This window comes from Nipponia nippon, unplaced genomic scaffold (genome assembly GCF_047370975.1).
Source record: "Nipponia nippon isolate SJK-2023a ecotype South Korea unplaced genomic scaffold, ASM4737097v1 scaffold_6, whole genome shotgun sequence".
Taxonomy (NCBI): domain Eukaryota; kingdom Metazoa; phylum Chordata; class Aves; order Pelecaniformes; family Threskiornithidae; genus Nipponia; species Nipponia nippon.
Window position 1 is genome coordinate 26466807 of NW_028262380.1, and position 23071 is coordinate 26489877.

Sequence of the window (23071 nt, forward strand, 5' to 3'; positions counted from 1 at the left end):
CAGTGGCCATCCAGGAACTGGCATGTTCTCCAGCACTTTGCGCTGCACCAGCAGGATGATTTCTAGTACTGGAAGCTGCTGCTAAGTGCTGACGGCCACCTTTGCTGCAAACACTACCATACACAGTTTGTGATAGTGAATAATTAAAAATTCTTTGTGAACCTAAAATGCATTTTATCCCTATGTGATTTATTGGGAATCAAGGTTCATGATCAAATGCATTTAATTTTTTCTGTGCAGGTCCATAGAGCTGGGTTTCATAAGTATATACCTAAGACAATTATAGAGCCCATGTAGTCCTACTTGATGCAGCTAAATACACACTTAACAACATTCGTTGCCACATGACACCATCAACACCTTCACCAAATTCAGATATCATCTACCTTGATTAGAAAAAAAAATGCAGGCGTGTCTGGTCTGAGAGCGCTCTCCTCCTGTTGCTACTGCCTTACAAAACGGGCTGCCAGTACAATCTAACCTATTCATGTCAAAAAGCAATCGCTATCAAGAAAATTGTTTTCAAAATTACCTATTTCCAAAGTGTTTAATCCTACTGGTGCATTTTTTTGGCCCACAGTAAACTGGTTATGAAAACTTGCTACCATGTGTTGTAAGTGTACACAGGGCATGAGCTAATACTGTGGGTTTAGTGGGCTTAATAAAGGAGACTGATTTCAGTACATCCAGAAGTGTGATTAATGCTAGAAGAGGCAAAAGTTTAAGCTACATTAAAATCTAGTGTCTTGTAAAATATAAGTGCTTGATTTTTTTGTCTCTGAGGAGGAAGGTACACCTGATCTTGATGACAAAGATTCATAAAAGAGAGACAGAGAATATTAATTCCTAATGAGAAAGGTTGGGCTTTGGAGATGACTAAGTTTTAAATTACTAATTATCAGGACTGAAACAAGACTGGCTTCTTTTCTTCTCAGAAAAAAGGTAAAGCCTGCTTGATCTTTCAGTGTCACATTAGATGGATGCTAACTGCTGCCAGCCCACCAGGAGCCAGGCTTGGTTTGGTTCAGCGTCTCCGCTCCAAGGACTCTCCCTCGTGCAGGTGAACTCTCAGACGTACACGTTTCATTGAAACCATTCAAATCTCACTTCCCCTTGCTTATGAAACTCCTTCCCTGCTGCCAATTGGGCGGCTATAAATAGTTCTTGCCCTAAACATTAATTACCTTCTTTTTAACCTATCTTTTTTTGCATCGCTGCTCAAAATATCAAATGGGAAACTTACTGTCTTGGCAGTGACTGACCTAAAGCATACTGTGAGCAGGATGATTAACTGAGGCAGATCTCTTATTAAACAGAAATACCACGCCTTGATTAACAACAATGCGGGGCCAAACGCTGATGTCCCTTGGGCCAGGGCAAAGGCAGCTTGGGGCCCTGGCGAGAAAGCGATGCCCACAGTCCATATAGCATCTGATCCCTGGGCTTGTCCAGCACTGGGCAAGTGCCCTGTGAAGTTATGCAGCCACCTGCTCCTCTGTTCATCCTGGTGTGGTGAAACTGGCTTTTACAAACACAGGGACACAGCCGGTGTCCTTGTGGCAGCGACCGTGTGTCCACTCCACTCACGCGCTCCTATAAAATGGGGTTGTTTATGTTTGCACTTTATTCATCCCTCCAGTTTTGTGTTACATAGACTTAGTGGCATCACGTGTCCTTCTGCGGGTGACACAGCCGGCAGCAGTCACATAGCACGAGGATGGGTGCCGGCAGCACGGCAGGCAGCAGGAGAGCCCAGGGAGACCCGCTGGCTCCGTGAGAATTGGAGGGAGGAGGGGACAGGGACACCCAATGCCCCAGCTGCAGACCCTGGACCATGCAAACTCCTGCTGAGCAGACATGGCGTGCCCCCACGGCTGCTGCACAGCCGCCTGCTTGCTTCAAGACACCACCACAGTTTTGCATTTTAAGCCACAGCTGCTGCAGAGGGAAGGTCGGTCGCTGAAATTTTAACTAAATACACCCTGTTGACAGAAGGAAATAACAGCTACTGGTTTAAATGTGACCTTCCTAGTTTTTTAGTTGAAATAATAAGGGCAAATTGTAATGCTGCTGCTGACGTTGAGCAGCAGCTCTGGAAGCACAGTTGCCATTAAAGGTCTTTATTTTTAAAAGCTGACTCTTTTCTCATGGCAACTTTACATACATAAAATGTATATAACAACAACAACAACAGCTTACTAATAACAACTGTATAACTTTATCACAGACATCAGATATCCACAGAAATTGTCTTGCTGAAAACCCAGTTTGCCTGTTTACAGATTTATTGGCTGAAGACAAAAACACAGGGGTCACGCCAATTCAAAATAAGGTAGTGGCTCGAGCATTGCTTCAAATGTAATGTGCAAGTTACCTCCCCTTTTAAAGATAACTATGCTATCATTATACATCAGTTTTCTTTTTCTTGGCAAGACTGTCACTCATTTCTTATGATCTGTTTGCATAAATGAGCTGAACAAAGCTGGAGTCTTTGGGGCTGTTTGCCGAAGCTGAGCCATGGCGTGCCCGACTGCAGGGCCCAGCCCAGCAGTCCCGCAGCCGCAGCCACGGCAGGGAGCTGGCATGCGAGGTGCTCCTTCCCAAACTAATGGCAGAACAGAAAGTCCCACCTCTTTTACGAATGTGCCTAACGTAGCCACCAGCCCTGCAAGTGCTTGCTGCCATCCCATGTGCTTCCTGGCAGAAGGCTTCGCCCTCTGTTTGCAATCAGCTTCAGGGACATCCTGCTGGAAGCAGCATCCTTGGCTCCTCTCCATGGCCAGTGCAGGCAGAGGCCAGGCAGGCAGCAGGTGCGGTGAAAAAAGGGTCCGATCGTTGGTGAAAAATCCATGCAAAGACTTCGCTTCACTCCAAATTAATTTACATTTCAAGTGTCAAAGGCTAGTCCTTCGGGTGGTTTTCAACAGGAGTTGGACCACAGCTTGGTTCCCTACCTGCTGTCGCTAATGAAATGCAAACATCTGAAGTTGAATCTTGTGGTGGGTCAGTGCAAGAGGGAGTGGAGCATTTCAGCATGGCTTTTTGGCTAGGAACCTTTTCCTGAAAGTCTTCCATACAGGAAAGGGAAGGTTACTAGGGATGGATGATGTCTTCAGACTTTCAACAAAAAAAGCAATACTTGAGGCCAACAGGCCATGAGAATGTCTGCAGTGTGTCAGACACATTGCTTTGCCTGCAGCTGAACTGGGTGAAGAAGTTGCCCCAGGCTAGGTTAAATGCTTTGAAAAGGTGGATTTTCTTAATCTGGATCATTTTGGCAAAACTCTGTGAAGAAACTGGTGAACTGTGTCAGCAGACCTGAAGGGACAGGAGCATCATCTGGCAAGAGACTTGATGAGTGGCTTGTGATTAGCAGCTTGGGAGAGTAATCTCGTAGATCAGATCAGCACTAGTTATTGAGAATGACACGTCGGTCTGCTGTGCAAGTTATCCTGCTGCCAGCACCGCTAAAGCACGGCATATTCTCATCATCATGCACATGCCTGTATTAAGGCAATCAAACTTGTCCGTCTCCAGTTAGGGGCACCTGGGAGAAACCTTTTGGCTCAGATGCTGCATGGGACCCAAGGAGATGCACATGCAGCAGCACTTGCTGCACCACATCATTTCCCACGTATGTTCAGGCATGAACATACACAGCAGTGGCTCTCTGCCCACTAGAAGTACTATACTTAAATGTGGAGAGAAACAGTGTAAAGTACTTAAGGGGTAGGATAAGACTAGCCTACTAAATCCCCAGGCTAGCTGCTGAAATTCCCACTTCTGCTAATGGTGACACTCAGCATCCTAACCTAGAGCCTATCATCAGGGGTCTGGCCACTGATTTCAGTGGAAGAGTTCATATTTCAAGCTTAAACTTCAATTTTATTCTGGTCAGCTAGTCGTGTTCCCCTTGTATGGAGCGAGTTAATGTTCTGGGCCTGAAAAGCAGTTTTCAGGGTGGAGCTACTGCAGAGGGGGTCAGTGCATGATTCTCAGTTGCTTAAATTCATCCTAAGTGGCCTAAGCACATTAAAAATGCTTGTTTCCATTTAAAACACACCAAAAACTGTTGGCTTCATCTTTTGATTGTGTTCTTTTCAAAGAAGGAACATAAAGAAACAGAAAATCAAGGGTGATATTTCCAACAGTACTCAGCATCTAGCACTACTCCCCCTGACATCAGTTACAAGACTCTAATGGCTTCTATAGAGATCTATTTAAGACAGTGATGAGCACTACTGAAAATCCTGCCTTAAAAGTCTTGCAGGGACTGGTTATGTCCTCCAGGCACCAATCAAAAGCAATGTGTTTGGCTTAAAAATCTGTAACAAAATTACTGTAAATCTGTTCTTTTACTTCTTGCTCCTTTTTAGGAGGAAAACATCTGAAATTATTCTGTAAATTAACAACCTGGAATTTCCCAGGTTAAAACTTGAGTGCTAATCAGATAATTGAATGCTGAATTTGTACAGTCAACAATCGGCTACAACTTCAGACTAGGATTTGAAGGTTAAACTTATTATTTTCATCACTATCATTAAGAACAATAACATTCACAGATCTAATTCTCTTAGCCGTATTATACCAGCCATATTAATCTTACCTCACAGGAATTTTATATACAATTTAAAAAATGGAGCTGAAACTACGATTCCCCTACAAAATAAAGTCACCTTGTATTGGGCAAACTTCCTGCCTATTCTGTTATCCACCCTCTCTGCATCCTTCTAAGGCATATTTAATTTGGAGTGTGATCCCGCAAAGGCTGTCAAAGGTTCCGCTTGCATTATCCATAAGCACTATCAGTGCCCAGCAGTGAACATTCCCAGGATGGAGGTCCCTCAACGACCTGACCTCCTGGCCTTGGAACTGCAAAAATAGTATTCAGTGAGATATCAATGATGATATCTCAAATAATAAAGTGAGAAAACTTTCCTGGGCCTGGCGCTTTACTTCTTGCCATTGCTTTTTGATGATCACAAGTGAAAATTCTGTTCTTGCATATATGGTTTTCCCATGGCGAGAATGAAGCGATGCTGATGAAAAAGTTATTGATGTGCCAAAGCACCACCAATACCTAGAGCATTCTCCCAACATGGTTGTTATTTTCCCTGCTTCTCCAATGTGAATTCTGTCAATGCAGTCTGTGTTTCTTGTGTGTTTTTATGCTATGCTGTGCCAAACCAGCCATCTCAGCTTAAACCACTTCTGAAGGAAGTTTGGGTAAGCAAAACCCAGTCTCCTCCCTTATTTTATAATGCACCTTGCTGCAAGTCATTCAGAACTTTGTTCCAACAAGTTCTGTAACCCGTGTGTTATACCATTTGTCCCAGCCCAGTCTTTTACCCAGTCCAACTCAAAATAATTCTATAACTCTCAGCTATTTCGATAGACCCCGTCGCTGGCTGAGGCTGAAGTCATTATCCTGCAAGATATTGAAGCCACATGTTGAGGAAAGCTGAGAAGATGAGAGATGGGTTGTGTAATCATTCTTATCAGCTTTCCAAATCAGGAAACCACACAACCCTTCCTTTCTCCCCAAATTCCCGTATTTCCATCTAGTCAACAAAGTTTATTATTACCACGGTCAGACAGGAAAATGTGTGACATATAAATAAAGTGCAATGCAGTCACTTGGTATGTAACAAGTATTTCCTATTCTGGATGAGCTATACTTGATGGGAAAATTTTTGTGGCATTTATTTACCATTAATGCAATTAAACAGTGTTCTCTGCACAGATGCTGGTACAGATAAGTGTGTCCTCCTCATTAACTGTCAGCTTTAAAAAGCATTCTTTCTAGGAAAGGAAGAAGTGTTTTATTCCGTGTGGACTAGGAACTCACAATCTTTTGCCATAAGAAAGGCAGGAAAAACGACCTTCTGCAACTGAAAAACAAAACCACAACCAGACTCATCTGTTAATTATTACACAGGGAAGATAAGACATTCACCTATTTCCCTTCTTGCCTCTTCGAAGAAAAATCTTATATATGAACACGGTGATTTAATTCGGTCATTGAAAATGTCTGTGAAAGGCTTTGCTGAACTCTGTGGAGTAGGGATATGCATGCATGTGCTTGTGATTTTTCTCTGTTATTATAATGCAAAACACTGTCTATGTAAACGTTACAGTAACATGTTCCACTCTACGGTGCAACCAAGAGTATCTAAAAAAGTTCATAAACTACAGTTCCCTTTTCAGCCTTTCTGATCCAACTTTTTCAGCTAACTCTTCTGGAGATCCCAGAGCGAAACGTAACACATCCTGCCTGTTCATACAAAGCCTACTTGCTTAGTCAATTTTTTAACAATAAAAATAGCTTCAGACTTTCCAGTTCACCCTAATCTTATGCACTATTTTTATTGCAACATTCTCAGTTTTGTGTTTTTTGTGTTCACCACGTGAACACCGTAACAACAGGGGGCCCAACCTGCAACCCTGCTTTCAGCAGGAGGCAGAGATTTCAGGGAAAGCTGAAAGTGGCCCGACATGTTCCCTCCCCCTCAGGTCACAGAAATTAAAATCAGCATAAAGCAAACCGCAGTTGGGATGTGAATGTTCACTGGTGAAAGTACATTAAACTCAAAGCATTTGGCTTAGTCAGTGGCTGTTTTTTTTTTTTTTTTCTCCTTTGTGCACTGACATTTGACCCCTTTTATAATATGCACCTTGAACCACTGAAACCCAGTTAGTTATTTATTAAACAACTCAGGTACCAATGGCTGACTTGTACATATCACACTTTTAACTGCCTGGCGTTGCCCGTGCATGGAGGAGAGGAGGATGAAAGGCAATCGTCTTTGCTGTGAAATTCTGTCATATCGGCAGAAAGGAGCTGCAAAGTGCAGCAATTTGTACCTGACCTCTGATCTAAGAAGTTTGTACAAACCTTTGAAACTTGGATTGAAATTGAGAAACAAGGTTTACAAGTACAAGGAAGAGATTTCCAGCACTCGTTACCTGTGCCCAGGTTTAATATTATAAATTAAAAAAAAATGTTTAACCAAGGCAGGGACTCTCTCAGGAGGCACCATTCCTGTGCTGGGTTAATTCAAGACAATTTAAGTAAGTTTACTGAAATTACAGCTCGGTTGGAAATACCTAGGGTTTGGAAATGAACTTTCTGTGCACTTCAGAAAAGGAATGGGATTTGAGACAGATGTCATTTGAAATTCACCTTTTGCTGACCTTAACTGGGATTTTTTTTTTTAAATTAAAAGCTGAAGACAGAAGACAAGCAACATTTGATTCAATATAATTTCTTCAGCAAAGAATGGAGCTGAAATGCAGAATTGAATAGAAATGATTAAAAAGAGTAGCAAAATGGCTCCTCCTTTGTCAACTTCATTTATTTTTATCCAACACATTATCTAATCTTGGTTATACAGTGCAGAGCTGTATGAGAAATCCATGGAAAAATAATCAAACCAACAACATTACCGCAAGCTCTTGATAGACAGTCATATGGCCTTGTCTTGACAAGCAAAAAGGACATGTTTTGCAGTTCTGTTACATTAACTGTGTTAATTTAATTAAAAAGCTCTCTCAACTCTTTCAGACACTGTCAAGGTCTTTGGTGCAACATCATCAGCTAACACCAACGTGCACCACTGTGGACTGTGTTGGGTGTGAAGGCCTTCAGAGGTCAGCTGCGATAACATGATTGAAAAAGATGCCCTCTCTGCAACCGAGCCTGTCAGGCCATGGAGCATTGCAAGGGATGGCAGGAACGTTTTGCCGTGACATCCCCCCCCACACTCCGAGCACTGGCTGTCATCCATGGCAAGCTTGGGTGTGCAAAGGGTGAAGGAGCAATTTGCACACACATTTTGAAGCACGGCTTCAATCCCACCTAGCTCAGGACAGGGCACCATTATACACAACTGCTGCATCTGGTCCACACGTGAACGGACAATTTTGTCATTCATTTTAATCGAACCTTACTTACAACAACTACATTTCCTTTTCTTTTTTTTTTAAAGGTTTTAGATTCAACTGATTTTTTCCAGATTTAAGTTCAAACTTCACTATTGGTATCAGCACTGACCCCAATAAAGCAATAAATAAATAAATAAGGGTGAACAGATTAACATCACATGTCCTATGACATATACAAGCCTCAAACGTTTCACATGCTGCTTAAGTAGAATATGAATAGAATAATATCAGAACTTAATTTTCTTAAAATGCTATCACATTTTCAGTATGCAGAATGAGTTATATAGATTCATTTATATTAATAATACTTGCATATATACCCTGCTTGCTCAGCCTTCCTAGCCACCTTCAACCTACAAGCCCCAAATTCTGTACCTAAAGTTGATAACCCACTTTTAAAGCTTGATTTTTATGTCAAGCTCTTGAAAAAGCAGAACAAAATACCAGGCAGCACAAACAGACAATGGCAGAGACAGACCAATTGAAAACACAACATCAGGTGGCTGTAAATGGCTACCTTTCACTTCATTAATTTAAGATAGTAGAAAAAATATCTCTGAGACATTATTTTATTTGTTTTCCTCTGTCTGAAATATCAGTGGTTTAGTTTTCACTGTTCTGACATTCGCTTTGCTATGTGCTATGCAAATTCTTTTAGATAGTCATGTCGAGCTCGTAGTTCAAGCTTAGAATTAGTGGCTTCCTTCTCAAACAACTCTTTAGGACCATCTAAAGGAAGGCAAAGCCCAAACCCGATACCTTGACAATGACATACTTTCGGTCTCAACTCCCTGATAAATGAAAACCAGATAAAAAGCCCTACAGAACAAACAAGATTTCCCTTACCTCCCTGGTCCCGCAATCGAAGTGCAACAGGTTAAGAGGACTCACGCCTTTGCCCGAGCAACCTTTCTTCCTAATGGCAAGAGCCGTGTAACCTGGTTATACAGTTTATGCATCTCTTTATTGGCCAGCGAGCGTTAGCCATTTAAATTCCTTGGGAGTCATTTGTTAAGGGCTCTTGGGCTGAGGCTAAGTGGGTGGGACGGGAGGGAGAGGGGATGTTAGCGCTGCCAGACGCAGAGAGCTCTCCAAAGCGGTTTGAAGATTAATAGAAAACCATCTGCAATGAGGGGATCTTTGGAGGGAGGGCTGGGTCCAGCCTTCAGGGAAGCATGGAAAGAGAAACCATGACATTTTCGCAGGGAGGAGGAATTTGAAGAGAAAGATTTCATTCAAAATTCAAAACTTGGAAAAAAGGGAGTGAAACATGTACAAACAACTCCTTCCTAGCACAAGGCGTTGTGCAAATAGCTTGAGTTACTCACAACAGATAAGATAAGAAAAGGGCATATTTTGCTTGACGGCATGAGTTTTTTTCAGTGAAATCTTTTTTTTTTTTTTATGTGCCTGGCAAAATTATTTCAGGTTGCGGTGAATCAATTTACCGTTGGTTGTAAGGAAAAATATGGACTGCAGCTCCTGCCTGGAGTGAGAGGTAGGTTTACTGCTCTCGGCAGCGGTGGGACGGTAGGAATAACTCAGCCTGTGCCGCGTACCCGGCGTGCACCGTTTCAGCGGCAAACACGGAAACTCAAACGTGTTTGCTTGAAAGGAAAAAAAGAGCCTGGTGCAGAAGTAAAAGCACAGGGGTGGTAAAACATGATTCATGACAGCAGAAATGGTCTGTACATAACAACGGAGCATTAGGCCCCGGGAGCACTTAGGCAAAGCAAACAACACACCTTCTCGAGCAGCCAAGAGGAGGAACCGCACCGAAACACTCTTTGGATGATGGATTTGCCCGGTTGGCAAGCAGTGTGCACAACCAGCCGCCGGGAGAAGAGGGAGCAGGGCATGCCTTGGGAGACGACTAATTTCTGGGGAATGGACACTGCCCGGAGAAGACGAAAAGCAAACAGCATATCACAGAAGCAAAACAACTACAGCTCTCAGTCCTTTCCCAGGTTTTTTTACTGACATAGCCATTCCTTTCTTCTTTCTCTTTTTTTCCAAAAAGTAAAGCTTGGCCCAAATCTCAGTGAAGCAGCACACAGGTAGCAAACCTCAGGGCATCCTAGTGTGGAAGGAGAAGTGTCTTAACCTCTCAATGACAAACTGTGGACAGGGTGGATTCTGCGGAGGAAGCACTGTCAGTTTGTATTAGAGATGTTCCTACATTATAAGTTGTTCTTGCCCTCCGGTTTAATCTGGGCATGTAAAACTTAGAGACATCCTTGTGCTGCAGAGTCAGAGGCTGGTCAATAGAGAAGAGGGGTAGGGGAGTCAATGAGTGTAGAGATAAGAGCTCTAAAATTAGAAGGCTCCAAGTTAGAGAGAGAAATGTGGAGGATGGCAAAGAGTGGCAAAAGAAGCAGCTCTGTGGCGGCTTCTGAGAGCAAACAGGAAGGATAGCTGTTCTACTTACACCGCAAACCCAAAGGGTGATCCCAATCACTCTGTTCTGGGTTTTTATTCTTGTTTATCCACAGTACTGTGGCTGTGGTGTGTTAGGCACTGTACAAACACACCTGCAGCCCAGATCCTCGTCCCAAAATGCCTGCAGCCCAAGTCTACTGCACAAATCTTTCATCTTCAGAATTCCTCTCTGCAAATGTTAACTTGTTCGCTACGAGAGCTGCAGAAAAGCATGGAAATTAAGTGGTTTGCCCAAGACTATAGAAGGAATCAGTCTCAAATCCAGTGATAAAATCTAGGAGATTCTGCCAAAATCAGATCCATGCCTCAATCCCACTGATCTATCTAGGGAAGTGAGTATAAAATATTTAGCTGGTATAAGCTTGCAAAACTCCTCTCCACCAGATTAATTAATTTTTTTAAGTCAGTATCCTTCTCTTTACTTTGCATTTTTCTGTTGGAAAACAAACTAAACTTTTAACCATAAGCATTGTAAAGCGAATCCTGTCATCTCCAATCGTGCATGTACTTGAATGCACAGGGAAGACTATACTGGTGTTAAGTGGAATGAAAAAGCACTGATGCTAGTGAGCTGATGGGCTCATTTTTAGAAGGCTCTTCAATATACCATGTCAATTAGGCTCATGGAGGGACGCTGCTCAAACCCTTGACTTTCATTTTATACTTTCACTTTTAGCTCCAGCTTGTTGTTACTTTCCAAGTTATGCCCCCATTGTTGTTTAAAGCAAGGAACATCAGCAGATCAAGCTGCTGCAGGGTATTCTGAGGTGTTAGCAGCCCCAATGGCAGAATTTGAAAATATTATTAATTTGTCCTGCAGGCTGTGCTTTTATAGGGAACCTAAGAAAGTCGGGCAGAATACTGCAAGTGTATCCCCGTCCTTTCCCTGGAGTTAAGCACCTACTTCCCTTCAACTTCAAGCACGCTGCATTCATAACAATTACATGACTTTTTATATGCCTCTTTATGACGACGCTGGCATCATGAGAGGGATACACCTAAGGCAGGGTGGAAAAGTGTTAAGGGCAGAGCCATCCAAGCAGCAGGGAGGATGGGTTCCGTACAGGCACACACACTCCTCTCCTCATACAGCATCCACTGCGCTGGTGTAAGGATGTAAACACAGCTTCTCTCCTAACATACAGCTTGAGTACAATGATGAAGTGTCACGCTCTGTTACAATAATACCATAAATATTTAGTTGTTTCCTTTTTTTGACGATTGACAGCTAAGCAGGGGCCAAATCCTAAGAGATGTGAAAGGGAACGGTGCAGAGAAGTGTCCATCCAGACCAGTCCATGCCTATGTTTCCCATAGACCTTCCATCTCCTTTTATTCTTTCCTGTAATGGGATTACACGTGGAAGGTTTTTCCTAAATAATTGCTGTCCTGAATACAGTGATAGAAAAGGCTGAAAATTTGAAGAAAAAAGTGAGATTCACTGGAATATGCTAATGCCTGTCAGATGGGGACCTTTTCCCTGACACAGAAAAGGCTTCCAAGGAGATGGTGTGCTTCCCCTCGGCTGTCTCTCTTCTACAAGCAGACACATGAGCTTGCCTCTGCTGATCGGGTGCACTGGGCTCCTTGATGCAGTGACAAGCACTAATAAAGCATTGGATTGGCTTTCTGAGATTTTTAGAAAGATCAAACCCAAATGCTTTGGGAGATCCAGAGGCTGAATCACAGGCTCATCATTTTATTGGGGTGGTGGTGTTATCTGGATGAGAGTGAGCAGTTTTGATGATCGCGGTAGGAAATAGGCTTTCAGGAGATATTTCAGGGTGATAGCTTAGCATTGTGTGACAGTGCAGACACGTGAGCAGGTGAAAGGAGAAGGGAGAGTAAGGAGTGGGTGGTGGGCTGGCTTTTATGATTATATTTGGCCTTCAAAAACTGAGAGAGACTGCAGTGGAATGAGAAGGGAATGTGCCAAGTGAAATATTTCCCCGAAAGGACACATGAATTTAAAAGTGACCTGCAAGATCTCCAATCAGAATCTCAGAAAGTCTTTACGGTTTATCAGTATATTCACACACAAGCCTGTCCTCAGCCACAATACAGCCACAAAAATTAGGACCTCATAATGCAACAGACAACCTTTTTTTTCCCTTTTCTTTCTTTTCCTTCTCTTTTTAACAAAACCACTTTGTGCTTGGTAGAACAGGTTCCCACATGTTTGTAGAACCATTTTATTGCCTATTTGAATGTTTAAAGGGACAACACCACTTTATTTAAATGAATAACATGTTATTTTACACCTGTTCTTACACAATGTGAGTTAATACAGCACAATTCGTCATTTCCTGACTTTCACAAGTTATTGCAGACCAAAACCTGGGGAGGTTCTTCAGAGAACACACAGTATGTCACAGGTACCACAACGCTGTTTTTTTTCGGGCGGATAGTATACAACAAACACACATATAATTATATGTCTCAAAACCGCTTTACTATATAGTCTAAAGAGATTTTCAGAGGTAATCAGGCACCCAGGTCGACACTTGGAGACAACAGCTTTCCAAGTTCTCTCACACTCAAGCCCTTTCCATGCGTAACCTACGTCAGTGCTTTGACCTTTATCTTGCCACATCAAGGAGGATTCCCAGTAGACGCCCTTGCAAAGGTGGACTACCCTTCTGCTCTGCCAGCCCCAGCCACATCCCCCATCCCAGCATGGAGAGGACAAAGTCACAGCACCGAAGGTGGAGTCCCACCACGGGGAAGTTGGGTCAAGGATACCTTGGGCTTTCCCCTTTTGTTTCTCAATCATCTTAGGCTTCTCTGGCTCATGGGCAGCAAGAGTTGCCCTGATAACCTTAATGGTCACTAGACAAAGTTTTTGTTTCATTTTTAGCAAAAACTTTGTCATCCTGCAATGAAAGTCAGCACAGAGGATCTCTCTGAAGAGTAGGCCCAGTTTCCCCATGTGCAATTTTGTGCTTTCATTTAAACCTGAAAGCAAGTTTTAGGTTCCAAAATGTAAGAAGACAGATACTGAATAAATCCATTGAGTGCAATAGATTTTAATTAGCACATAAAAAGAGAAGGAAACCAGCAAAACCCAAAGTTTTTTTATGTAGCCACAACCCTTACATTTCTGTGGCATGTTTGCTTTCTATTAAAATAAATACAGGGTGGGTTCTGGATAGACATATCTACAAGGGAGGTTAATACGATGATTGTTTTTCAGTCCCTGGGTAAATAAAACACTCTATGGGAAAAAGGTTTAGCCCTCACTAGCCTGATGTGGCTGCTCACGACCAGTGTTTCACACCACAGTCTCACAAACATGTTAAGCTGGACTTGCCAACGTAAGGTCCCACTCCATCCTTCCCACCCCATGCAGACGCCGCTTGTGCTGTCACAAGCGTTTGTGCAGCTGCACCCCGCAGACACACGACCTGCACACCTGCGCTGGCAGAGGGGAAGAAGAAGGTGGGACTGGTCCTTCTGCCAGCATTGCTGGCTTAAAGCATTTGTTGAATCACCAGCCTTGAACAAATTCATGGGAAAACAGGGGAAAGATTTCTTTTGAAGCTTGCTAAATCTAGTTTCACAGCACAACTCCCGCTCTGGAGAAGCCGATGAGATTTCACAGGCGGGTAGATGAGAGCCTTTCTGTAACACCAAGGAGCACTCAACCATCCAGAGGGATCAGAGGGTAGAATAGCAAACTGTTACTCTTTAAAAATTTGGATGCAGCTAGTGAATTTTAGTGCTGCAGGTATTAAGAGGCTAAAGGTAGTGGAGAAATCAAGGAGGGAGGTGCAGCACGGTGGTGTGAGCTCCACAGGTCACTGAAAGGCAGCTGGTGGCCACCTCCTGTGGCTAGCAGGGATATCCAGCCAGCCATGTGCCAACCAATTTTGATAATTAAAAGGTTCCCAGCAAATAACATTCTTGCTGGTTCCCTCTGGGGCCTTTTTGCAAAGGAGAGCATCACAGGGCTTTGTGATACATGTTCACAAGAGGGAGGATAAAGACGACCAAACTTGTATTTACAGTAGAGCGAAGCTAGGCTTCCAGAACCATGGAATGAGAACGAGCATGGTTAGCACACATAACCCTCGTTTCCTCTCTTCCAGCAATTGCTCTGCCTTTTTACAGGTTGCAGTGGGATATAAGAAAATTAAGTGAAAGAGCTTTTCCTCCAGCCAACAGGCATCATCTCTGGTTAGGGCATAAGCTTTTCTATTTTCGTTCTTAATGACTTATTGAAAATAAGACAATAAGTATCACTTGGAAATTTTTTGTTAAAAGAGGTTACCAGAGATAAGGGAACTGACACAGTTTCCTTCAGGAAGACAAATTTATTTTTCTGCCTCCCAGTAACATGAAGGAAAACTTTAGACTAGAGGAGACTGAATGAGCTGCAGGGGCACTTACCATATCCATTAATTCCCTTGTCTCTTACGTTATGTTTTGCTACACGTTCACAACTTCGATGTCTCAGACCACTGATTTATTGCCAGAATTAGAAAATGCAGCTTTTTATGGTGCCAGCAGAGCCTGAACTGCCATGGACAGAAAAGGCATCATTACCAAAGAAGTCTGTGTCAAGCAGACTAAGCTTTATACCAGTTCTATGCTGCCAGAATACCTGGGATGGGACTTTACATTGTAAAATGCTGCTGTGACCAAGTCACCCGCCGGCGGTGCGTGCTGCCATGAGTCGGGAGCGGGGTCACACCTCTTGGCCCATTGCCCTGCCTCGGCACGGCGCACTTTGTCCCCGTGGCCCAGCGCGGATTCGCCTGCGCCGCCGCATGCTCTTGCCTTACCTAACCTCACCGCAGCGCCCTGGCTCCGCCTCTGCCAGTGTTTGCATCCTGTCTGCTCCTCTCCATTGCTGACCTTCACTACAGGCAGGCAGGATTTGGGCTGCAAACCTACCTTCAGCTGAGCTTTCCTCTCAGCAGCCAGCATTATACCAGAAACCAGCTGCAGGCACGCTGCTCCTGAGCCACTGTAGCTTGCTCTGGTTTGGGGCTGATTTAAGCTATGCTGCCAGTGTAAAAGATGTGCTTCTACAGCAGGGGGAACAGAATGGATTTGCCTGTTATTCAACCAAACATGTTATCTACAGCACAGGCAAGCCTAGTGTATATATACCTATACCGAGCCAATTGCATGGTGCAGAAACACAAGTGTAACATAAGCGGCTCTTGGTATGAACTTTGCAACCCTGTGGTAAAACCACCCACCGTAACCAAACATGCTTAAATAGTAAAAGGGCACTTTCACCTCCATGGCTGCATTTGGGCTGGAGCCCGCCACTGGTGCGGGGCTCCCGGGCATCATCCCCCTGACTGCCAGAGCTGCCCCAGGTCACCCTGCGGGGTAGAGCCGGCCTCATTGAACTTGAAAGTGCTCAAGGGCTGTGTTAATGGGCAGCTCTCAGTAATCACAGGAAGGTGATTTTTTTACAGGACTACACTTCTGCTATAAAACACCTCTCTCTCAAAGAAAGACCTCAGAGAATTGTTGACATAACTTTCCTCTGTAGATATTTGACAAGATAAACCATGCAAAGTGCCTGTGATTTCAAGGACCACAATAGCTGAAATGTTTAGGAATGAGAAGAATGGTCTGAATCAGTGCAATTATTAAATCCATTAGTTAAATTGCTCTTTCTCTTCCTCAGGAAAGAAAATGTTTCTACAATGACCTAGGATCTGCCGCTCTTGAGCCACTCACAAAGCCTAAGTGGGAGGTATATCTCATTCAGGACGCACCTAAGCCCCGCACTTGTTATCTCGAGGGGAAGGTTTTTATTTTCAAGAGGACATTTCCAAACTGGCAATAACCAAACCCTTGAGTTTATCCTCAGAAGGTGCATGAAAAGGTCCCAAGACAGGAAGATCCCTTTCCTTTGGCTAAAGGACACACAGAATGAGCTCTTCTGAGCAGTATCCACGCTCTCAGCTCTGCCCTATTTCTCTCTCATATTTCTTCTCTTCTGCAGGGTGGGTGCGTGTAGACCCTGGACTGCCCAGGGTAGGCACTGAGGGCATCCACCTTGTTTTGGGGGGAAGGAGAAGACTTCAGCTAAAAGATTGTCTGCTGTGATGCCTTTGGGTCCAAGGAAGAGACCCCGGCATGTTTTATTTGTTAGCAGAGATGTAGCTGATGGGAACTACTGTCCTCAACTGTTGGGCATAGATAATGCTCTCCATGCACCTGAGACATTAGCTGTTTGCAAGGAGGTATCTGCAATTAAACAGGAAATTGCAGCTTGTCAGCAGGTTATCCAGGTGACAAATTACCATAATCCTGCAGAGATACTCCCTTTTTTTGAAAAAAAGAGAACAAAACAAAAAAACCCCAGTTAAAATCTTCTCAGGAATTTTAAAAGCTCAGGGACTTTACCCTTCTCAAAAACATGCAAGGTAAATTCCTAAAAGAAGCACATTTAATTGGTGGGTATCCATATAGGTTGCATTTTAAAGGTAAGCATGTTACCAAATATCCAGAGAAAGAGCTGCTACAGTCTCCATGCAGCTAAAATGGTTGAAATCTAACCTTTCTAGGGCCGTGTGCCATCTTCAGAGCACCACTGGAGGTAAGCAGAGACCTACGTTTGAGGACGTTGCCCTTACTGCTACATTGCTGGAGATTATTTCAAAAGAAAAAGGAAGACATTTTTGTGCGGTCTGTCGCAGTCTTGCCCTATTTAATTCACCGGTACAAAATTTAGCACAAAATCTCTGGATATGAAAATGTAATATATTGCTGTCTAGTACACAGATGAATGTGGTAACAACCAGGTTGTCATCTGTCCTTCACCCGTCCAAATACTTAGACTTCCACATCACCCTTGAGGTCCGAGTTTTCGATCTGTAGAAGGAATTCTTTGCTCTGTTTATATTTAGGGGTGGATGTGAAGAGATAGTTGCGATTTTGTTGGTGTTTAAGTTTATTCGAATGATGCCAATTCACTCTTGGTGCCACATCATCATGTTTGACATGGACAATGTTACATCAGGGATTTAATTTGACTTCTCATATGTTTCACGGTATGAAACTGGTGGTATGTACAAGACAGTGCATCCAAGAAAATACAAATAAAGCCATCAGGTGGTGAGGTTTCCCTTGTTTTGATCTTTGGCCTTTGTAAATGAAGCAAAATCTTTTTCTGAAGATGCGCCCCAAGACCAATGAAGAGTAGTAAGGTTATACTGAAGCTTTAGACTGCTTTTGTTTGGAAACTCTGAATTCTTTTGGGAACAATTATTGTTAAAAATGAAACCTAAGTGGATTAAAATTACCTTGCACGTAATTTTCTAAGTATATTGATGATGCCAACAAAGGAGAAGTAATTTCCTTATGCAGTCACTAAGCTATGTAATTTCAGAGAGGAAAAAATGTAATATTTTGAATTTGTGCATTTGCTCCTGAAAAGACCATTTTATACATGTGAAAAAATTACTTTTGGTCTGTAATTGATCGCCTTAGAAGATTAAACATCATATTAAAAGAGCAATTGTGGAGTGCAGCGTGGCGGTTGCTGTGCATGCCATGTACACCTCCATGGCACACGAGGACACTTGCGACCTGCAAGAACAGGAGCCTCCACAATGACTGCCCATTTCTAACAGAGATACTCAGTTGTACTCAGAGCATAGTCAGCATCACGAAAGAAATAACCTTCACATCTAAGGGATAAGACGATCTCTTGCATTTAGTGACTAGGAAGACAGATTTCTCTGGAACAACAACTTTCCATCGCCACCTCCTCTATGAACGCTTACACTGTGGTTTGGGGCATCTACTTACTGCCCAGGAGGCTGAAAGAGGTGCCTCACTGACCAGGCTCCCTCTGATACAGCCTGCGTTCCTGCTAAATACCGTAAGAAATATAACCATGACCATAATTAATACCACCGCAGGGTACGGTTACTAACCTACAGGTCGCTCCTCACCCGGCTGGCAGCTTGTGCCCTGTGAAGCTGTCGCGTGCCTGGTGCCACCGTCGCCGTCACGTTCCCAGCACCCAGCCACCTGCTGCTTCGAGACCTCAGCCAGGGACTTCGTAGGTCACGAAGAAACAGCAGGACAGACCTTGTGCTTTCAGATGCTCTTTTACTGAAACTATGAAGGGAACCTAAATCATTACAGCCCCTAATGATGACCAGAGCTGATTAAAGGGCACTTTACAAAAGGTTCCTCCCTGGGTACACTGTGATCGTGTTTCGCCAAGAGCAACCAGCTTCTCTCCTACCTCCTCTGGCCAAAGGTCAGCACGTCAAAGCGAACAAAGTCCAGCAGTAGCTCATGGTTAAATGACTAAAGCCACTCTGGCTTACTGCAGGTGCTCCAGAAGTAAAGCTGCCGTGACACTCAAAGCTCACAGGTATAAACTACTGTCAAATTTGGAAGGGGAGGGAGTGCATTTCGGCACAGAAGACAAACAGCATTTGCCACTGTAACTGAGCAAACAGGCAATAAATAGACTCGTTGTCTTTGCCTGGGAGTTAATTTCCCTGTTTGCACATCCTAGCACTTGCGTGCTCTTCCTGGTTTTGCTGAAAGGGTGGCGTTCCTAGCCTGCTTTCCTAAAAACGGCCCCGCGCCCCACCCCAGGCATACGAACTCGCGCCGTGTCTGCCAGCCCCCCATCTCCCCTTTCACCACTTGCGGACCCGCTGGCCAGCTGCAGCCCAGCAGCACGTGGTTGGAGAGAGGCCTCAGAGCTCACACAGCTTTAGGAAAGCCAGGGCTAGCTCAAAAAGGCTAAATTTGTATGTGACTGAGGGAGAGGCAGTTAGAGCTGAGCTTTTCCCCCACCCTGAGAAGCAGTGGCCAGCAGGGCTGTACAGCCTGCGGGTGAGGGCACCCGTGGGCCCCAGCAGCCACCCAACCTGCAGGAAGGGGTGCAGAGAGGAACAAGGGAGGAATGCAAAGGCTGGGAGGATGGGAGGAGCTGGGGACACAGGATAGAGCTGGAATTGCTCTGCATTCCTACGGTGATACTGTAGAAAACCAGACTTATTAAACTTATTAAAGTTCTGCTATTCATAGATCAGACGGTTATAATGATGTTAAATCCTCTAGTCTGTCAAATTCACACTGAGATAAGTAGGAACTAAGCACGGTCAAGAGCCTTTGAAGACTGTATAAGTGCCTAGATATTGGCTTGGGGAGGTCTGACTTTAAATACCCATGTCTTAAAACGACAACATATAAAAAAACAGTTCTGTCTTTCAGACGCAAACTTTAATCATTATATTGCCCAACTCACAGAAACCTTATCAAAATTACGTAAAAAGTACACAGTTATATTCTAACCCTGAGTAAAAATCAAATTTCTGAGACTGTGCTACACTTTCATTTCAGTAAGCATGTAACATTTTTTAGTTAACCTAGACTCTAAGCCAGTCCTTCTGTCTTCAAAAACACTAAATTTAGGCTTCCTTAAGTATACTACAAATACAAATGTAAAGTTACTGGAAAGTCACAGAAGAAGTAATGAACACATCTAAAATTGTGGCCTACAGCACAGAGAGAAAAAAATAGATTTTTGCACTCGTGGAATGGGAGGACATGTACGGAAAATCCTGGCTGCTGGTTTTGCTATTTTCAGTTCATTAGTAGAACGTTGTCTCCAGAGAGACCTGCTTTCCTTCCTTCTCTCCTTCTCTAGAAAGAGGACAATGCACAGAAGGAATGGTTTGAAGGAGAAATTGTTTTTCTCTTATCTTTTTCCATCTTACAGTTACTTTTTATAACAGTGCTTAGTTTTGAGGCAATAGTAACACAGGAGACATATTCAGGAAGAGCTGAGCTAATAAAACAAGCAAGAAACACCCAGGACAGGTAGAAATCTGAACAGTCAACGATGCCCTTTAATAAGGATGTGTAAGGGAACAATCCCACTAGTTGTCTGCCTAGTGGTTTGGAAACCCCTGACAGCTAACATAGTGCACAGTACTGTGCATTTATTTCAGCAAAAGGAAAACCCACTTTATTTATTATCCCATTATAGGGCTTTGTTTCTGATGCCCTTACTCTCAAAAGCAGCAAAAGCACCAAAACAATGTATTGTTTAATATCAAACAATGCTCTTGTTTCTTCTCATCAGAACAGGGAAGCCAATGCTTGCTCAACAGCACAGCCAGAATGACTATAACTATACATTTAGACTGGGCTTATCAAAGAAAATAAGGAACAGCATGAAAGCAGGGGAAATTTATAATAAGAGCAAAGGGAACCCATCACTACCTGTCAGGAGTTTTGTCTAAGTGCCTGTCAAGCTGGGAGCACAATGTTTTACAAACCCTGGTGTCAGTTCTTGGCTCAGAAAGAGGAACCGACAGCTGGAGGTGTGGTTTGGGGAAAATGAATATGTTGCAGTTAGGTGGTAGTGGCATGCAAGTGCCCCACCTGACGTAGCCAGGGCACAGGTTGCTGCTGGGGATCTCACATCTCAGGTGGGTTCTCTGCCCTCCTGGCTGCTTCGGAGCAGTTCTTTCTCTTGTTTTGGCCCAGAAGTTGCATCCTGGACATGAAAGCTTAATTGAAACTGTGGGTTCTTCTGAACACTTTTGGTTCTAATCGTGTATGCTCTCCACCAAAACTGTGTTGTGTTTAAAAAAAATCTCAACAAGCCATAACATAAGCACATAACCCCCTATTTAGCTCTTGTCTCTTGTGGAGGAGCCGCAGATACTCCCTTCTGAAGGAAGATTGCATTTATTCCCACAAGGGGAAGGAGGAGGAGATTCCTGGTGGAGGAAGGGCTGGACCACTGCCTGTGCCGCACCTCCATTTGGCCTGTGAGAGAGCAGTGGAGGGTACATGTGTCCTTTCCATTGTCCCAGCCAGTGAAACTCTCTGCCCACTTTGCTCCCTGGAGCAGCTCAGGGCAGACGCACGCAGTCTGTGTGCATCTGCACCATGTGATAGCTCAGTTCTCCAGGTCATCCTCTGTCCTGGTCTGCTGAGCATCCACACTCCATCAGTGCTTGCTTTTGGGTCCTCTTTTGGACAGAACCAACGAGTTATTCCTGAACAAAGCCCAGATGTGCCTTCAGGGACAGACAAAACGGATTATCCCGTGCCAGGTGTGGTTGCCTGGGCTGATGCAGCAGTGTCTTCCAAGAGGATCCTTGCACCCGCAGGTGTCCCTGTGTGACTCCATGCTGCGGCCACACGTACACCCTCAGTTTCATGACACCCCTCTTCTATACTTCAGGAGCTGACAGCTAACAAAAAGCATATGAGAAATGATAATTATGCCTTTGGACTAGGAGGGTCACCACAGGCGCTAAGGAAGACCTGGGACACATGTTGTGTGGATGAGCCAGCCTGCTCTGGAGGGGTTAGCGGAGCACCACAACTTCTGATATAAATAATAAATTTATATTAATTTAAATTAATAAATTGTCTGCTACCTACTTTTTGTTTTCCCCTAAGCAACACAGCACAGTTAGTAAATGTAAGTGAAAACCGCTGGTTACAAAAGTTACTCTAAACAAAAATAATGTCGAGTAGGCTAAACAACTTTGGAAATCTGAGGCGCAAGCTGCAAATGTTTGGTGTCATACTTCCAAAAGACTTTGTGTGATTCTACTGAAACCTGCCAGGAGAAACCTACCCTGGGCTCAGGTGAGGCAAAACTTGTTTTCCTTCTGGTTGCTTGGAAGTGGAGCAGTTCTGTGAAATGCAGGCCTACAGCTAAATGTTATTTCATTTATAAATGTGAAGAAACTCACATCTGGCATTGGAGCATTTTGAGGGAGGTGTAAACATTAATATACACATCCCCACGCCTGCCCCCCTCACACGGGCATTTGCAGTGCAAGTGGTTAATAAAACCCCCAAACAAATGAAAATGGAGCCTTCCCCCGGGAAGAGAGAGGCAAGCAGAGGAGACAGACACACCTCACGGCCCAGCCCTCCGCCAAGAGCATCAAATCACCGAACAACACGAATGAAATACTGTGCTATTATACCCAGCTCGTACAGAAAGCGTCCTGCTGGTAGCAGGTGAATGGGAAAGTCATATTTCATGATCAGATTTCAACAAGGGAGTCATGCTTTGGAGATGAGAGGCTGTGCAAAAGAAAGAGGCTATTTTTAAAAGTCAAGCCAAATGCTTGAAGAAAACCTTCTGAAAAGCAGCCGCCAGCACAGCTGTGTTTATGGGTCTATTCAACCAGCGAGTAGCTGGCTCATGGATTTTGAATGCAAGTAAGGGTTTAACACCGTGACCCAAGCAAGAAACTGGAACACCCCGAGAAACGATTTTGGCAAGGGTATATTTAATGAGCCAGAGTGTCCTGTTATCTGATGGCGCGTTTTTACGTGGTGGGAGTTATCTTCATTGCCATACAATAATCAGAGAAGATGCAAAGGGTTGAATGCTTCCCCCTTCAGTACCAGCCCAGTCAACACCAGTCATGTTTTTGCTTATGTCCCCCTCAACAAGGCAAAATTGCTGTCTCTCCACCAGACCTATCCGGTGATGGACCTGGGCGTGGAGCCACCGTGCGCATACCCTCCAGGCTGCTGGGACTGTGAGCTGGCCTGCAGCTCTCCTGCCCTTTGCTGTGCATTTTCCTTGCTTTTAGGTCCAGGGAAGGGGTCACGTCTTCCTGGTATTTGTGTCTGTTCTTTTTCACATGAGCAGCCAGAGGAATAAATGAAAAATAGAGCATGCTCGTGAATCAGAAATAAGTCCTGT

General features: G+C 43.9%; 1 protein-coding gene across 12 annotated transcripts in view; it reads right to left on the bottom strand.

Moving 5' to 3' along the window:
• Nucleotides 1–23071, bottom strand: part of RBM47 (RNA binding motif protein 47) — an 86511-nt gene that overhangs the window by 18433 nt on the left and 45007 nt on the right. Inside the window, exon 1 of one of the 12 annotated variants that reach the window (XR_015699741.1) lies at nucleotides 18291–18434. The exons of 10 other annotated variants lie outside the window; for them this stretch is intronic. The gene's annotated coding sequence lies outside the window, so the exon portion shown is untranslated. Of the gene's footprint in view, nucleotides 1–8790; nucleotides 8887–18290; nucleotides 18435–23071 lie in introns of those variants that run through there. One more of the 12 variants, XR_015699739.1, reaches the window with a different exon arrangement.